Here is a 4686-nt window from a genome sequence, read left to right on the forward strand (position 1 = left end):
GATGATACAGCAGAGGATTGGGAGAATGTCATGTGGTCAGATGAAACCAAAGTAGAACTTTTTGGTATAAACTCAACTCGTCGTGTTTGGAGGAAGAAGAATACTGAGTTGCATCCCAAGAACACCATACCTACTGTGAAGCATGGGGGTGGAAACATCATGCTATGGGGCTGTTTTTCTGCCAAGGGGACAGGACGACTGATCCGTGTTAAGGACAGAATGAATGGGGCCATGTACCGTGAGATTTTGAGCCAAAACCTCCTTCCATCAGTGAGATCTTTGAAGATGAAACGAGGCTGGGTCTTCCAACATGACAGTGATCCAAAACACACCACCCGGGCAACAAAGGAGTGGCTCCGTAAGAAGCATTTGAAAGTCCTGGAGTGGCCTAGCCAGTCTCCAGACCTCAACCCCATAGAAAATCTGTGGCGGGAGTTGAAAGTCCGTGTTGCTCGGCGACAGCCCCAAAACATCACTGCTCTCGAGAAGATCTGCATGGAGGAATGGGCCAAAATACCAGCTACTGTGTGTGCAAACCTGGTAAAGACCTATAGTAAACGTTTGACCTCTGTTATTGCCAACAAACGTTATGTTACAAAGTATTGAGTTGTATTTTTGTTATTGACCAAATACTTATTTTCCACCCTGATTTACCAATAAATTCTTTACAAATCCTACCAAATTCAAATTTTATTTGTCACACACACACAACCATACACAGTATGACATGGGGGTGAAATGCTTGTAGCTGTACAATGCCCGACCATTAAATGACAGAAGAAAAGTTTTACAATATTTACAATTTACTACAAAAGTTTACAAATTAACTTAGGAATTTACAGTAAAGAATGTGCAAATAGCAGAAGAGATTATAAAGATAAGGATTATAAATTATAGGAATTATAGGATTATAGGAAATGTGTGGTGGTGCGTGTGGTGACGTGTGTGAGAGTCCAGTCCTACACCTGGTTCAGGGCCCGAATAGCCTGGGGGAAGAAGCTCCTCCTCATTCTCTCTGTTTTGGCCTTAAGGGAGCGGAAGCGCTTCCCAGACCTCAACAGTGAGAAGAGTCCATTGTTGGGATGGGAGAGGTCCATCATAACCTTCCTAGCTTTGGTCTTGCACCGCTTGGTGTAGATGGACAGCAGGTCAGGGAGCTCTGATTGAATGATGCGTTCTGCCGAGCGCACCACCCTTTGCAGATCTCGTCTGTCCTGCTTGGTGCTGTTCCCAAACCAGGTGCAGATGTTTGCCGTCAGGACGCTCTCGATGGTGCAGGAGTAGAAGTTCTTGAGCACCTTCAGTGGCAGATGGAAGTCTCTAAGTCTTCTGAGGAAGAAGAGACGCTGACGGGCTTTCTTAACCAGGGTGTTGATGTGACAGGACCATGACAGGTCCTGAGTGATGTGGACACCCAGGTATCGGAAACTGTCCACTCTCTCCACTGGCGTGCCACTGATGATGAGGGGTTTGTAATTCCTCGCCTGCTTTGTAGTGAAGTCCACGATCAGCTCCTTAGTCTTGCTGACGTTTAGGAGGAGGTTATTCTCCTGGCACCAGGTCTCCAGGTTCCTAATCTCCTCCAGGTAGGCTGTCTCGATGTTGTCGGAGATCAGGCCCACAACAGCAGTGTCGTCAGCAAACTTGACAATGGAGGTGGTGTCGGATGTGGCTACACAGTCATAAGTGTACAGTGAGTACAGCAGGGGGCTTAAAACACAGCCCTGAGGCACTCCAGTGCTGAGTGAGATGGAGGGGGAGACTTGTTTCCCACCCTCACTGTTGGGGTCTGTCTGTGAGGAAGTTGAGGATCCACTGACACAGTGATGAGCTGAGTCCTAGATCCGTCAACTTGGTGAAAAGCTTAGAGGGAATTATTGTGTTGAATGCTGAACTGTAGTCCACGAACAGCATCCTAACATAATTCCCTCTGCCAGTGTCCAGGTGACTCAGGGATGTGTGGAGCAGGTGAGATATGGCATCGTCTGTGGAACGATTAGTCCGGTAAGCAAACTGAAGTGAGTCGATGGTGGCAGGAAGTGAAGAAGTGATGTGATCTCTCATCAGTCTTTCAAAACACTTCATCACAATTGAAGTCAGTGCTACTGGACGGTAGTCATTGTGGCAAGCGGGCTGTTGTTTCTTTGGAACAGGGACAATAATGGACCGTTTGAAGCACGTGGGAACCACAGCTTGGGCCAGGGAGAGGTTGAAGATCTCCGTGAACACCGGTGCTAGTTGATCAGCGCAGGCTCTAAGGACCCGGCCAGGGATTGCATCTGGTCCTGCTGCCTTCCTGGTGTTCACCCTCCTGAAGGTGTTCCTCACGGCATGCTCTGTGATGACGAATGCATTTTCTTCACTGGTGCACTCCGAGCGCGCGCAGCCGTTTGTTGTTTTAATTGCTGCAGCGTCGAAGCGTCGACCATGTGGATTCATGGATTTTTTTTTCACATTCTGTCTCTCACAGTTGAAGTGTACCTCTGGTGCAAATTACTGACCTCTGTCATCATTTTAGGTGGGGGAACTTGCACAATCGGTGGCTGACTAAATACTTTTTTGCCCCACTGTATGTTTGGGCTCTCCGGGGATAACCATTTTCTGGTGATACTCTTTTTACAGGCCACCAGTGGAATATTTACTAAATGTTTATCATATTTAGGCCATTCCTGAGGTATATATCCAAAGAACATAGTCTTACTCTCGAGGGGTATTTCACATTTAAAGATATCCTGTAAGGCATTATGTATTTCTCTCCAATAATCCCTCAAGATAGAGCAGTCCCAGAAAATGTGGTAGTGATTTGCACTTTGATTTCCACAGTTCCTCCAACAAGCAGGGGAATTATCATCATAATGAGACTTCTGAGAAGGTGTTATAAAGTATCTAATTAGGCACTTCCAGCCGAATTCCCTCCACTTTCGTGAGCTGGTACACATCCACTGATACCTCCATATTGCCGTCCATTCTTCCTCTAATATTTTTATCCCTCCTTCCTTCTCCCATTTTGTTCTAATATATGAAGTCGAATGTGGTTTCAAATCCATTAGACCCTTATAGAGACATGTTATATATAAAGTTATAGCTTTTTATAAACAGTTCCATCAAGCGTGTGTTTATCATTGTTACGTTTCTCATCTTCGTGTCAGCATAGTGCCTTAACTGCAAATATCGATAGAAGTCTTGTTTTTCTAATGAAAATGTCTTTCTAAGCGTGTCAAAGCTGAACAATTTTCCATCCTTCATTATACTACACAGGGCTGTTATGTCCTTACCTGTCCAGTCCTTGAATCTAGAATCCAGTTCATTAGGTTTGAACTCTGAGTCGTAAGCACACCATTTAAGAACTGTAATATTGGTCTCGAGTTTATATTCCTTTATAATAGTTCTCCATGTTTTAAGGGTTCTTTTCACCCACAGGTCATCAATGTTTTTTATATAGGTTTGTAGATTATTGTCAGCTAGAGTTGCCTGAATAGGAATAGACAGCATTTGTTCCTCAGTGGTTTTCCATTGGGCAGTGTATGATGGGTTACACCAGCATATTATTGCTCTCATCTGCGCTGCAAAGTAGTAGTATCTGAGGTCAGGGAGGCCCCATCCTCCCTTTTGCTTAGCCAGCTGTAGAGTTTTGAGGCGAACCCTTGGTCTTTTACCTTGCCATATATATCTAGATAACATTTTGTCCCACTCATTAAATTGACTTTGGTTAATCTCTATTGGTAGGGTTTGAAATAGATACAAAAATCTTGGCAATACATTCATTTTAATAGAATCAATTCTTGAATTAAAGCTAAAGAAAGGAATTAAGTTCCATCTTACTATATCTTCCTTTATTTTTTTGTATAAAGGTAGGTAGTTCTGTTCAAATAGTTTTGTAAGATCTTTCGGTAAATTTATGCCTAAATATTTAAAACACTCTGTTTGCCATACCAGGGGATAACTACATTTTATTTCTTCTGGTGGGCTGTAGTTATATGAGAGTAGCTGGGTTTTACCTATATTAATTTTATAGCCTGATAATTGGCCGTATTGTTCAAATGATTGCATCAGTTTGGGTAAAGAATATGTTGGGTGTCCAAGGTAGACCAAAATGTCATCCGCATAGCAAGCCAGTTTATATTGCGTCCCTTTGATAGAAATTCCCTTAATCTCTTCGTTTTGCCTAATGAATTGAGCTAGTGGTTCCAAGTATAATGATTAGATTAGATTAGAGATTAGATAGAACTTTATTAATCCCTCGGGTGGGTTCCTCTGGGAAATTCGATTTCCAAAAAAGCACAGCACCGACAGAAGTTACAGAGTTACAGAATATTATATATATATATATATAATACACACACACACACACACACACACACACACACACATATATATATATATAAATACAGAGACAAATATAAATAAAATATACAAAGGGGATAAATAGAATAAATAGGAATAAAAAATAAAAATACAAGTGAATTGCACATTTCAAGTATTGAGTCTATTGCACTGTTGACTATTAAGTATTGCACAAGGTATTGCACAGTGAGGTGAAGAGGCACTACAGCTTAGTTGTTCCCCCCTCCTTTGTCCTCCTGTTTCCCCTCCCTCTCCCCTCCAGAGAGGAGTTACACAGTCTGATGGCGTGTGGGACAAAGGAGTTTTTAAGTCTGTTAGTTCTTGTCTTTGGGAGAAGCAACC

Source organism: Maylandia zebra, linkage group LG13 (genome assembly GCF_041146795.1).
Source record: "Maylandia zebra isolate NMK-2024a linkage group LG13, Mzebra_GT3a, whole genome shotgun sequence".
Classification (NCBI taxonomy): Eukaryota; Metazoa; Chordata; class Actinopteri; order Cichliformes; family Cichlidae; genus Maylandia; species Maylandia zebra.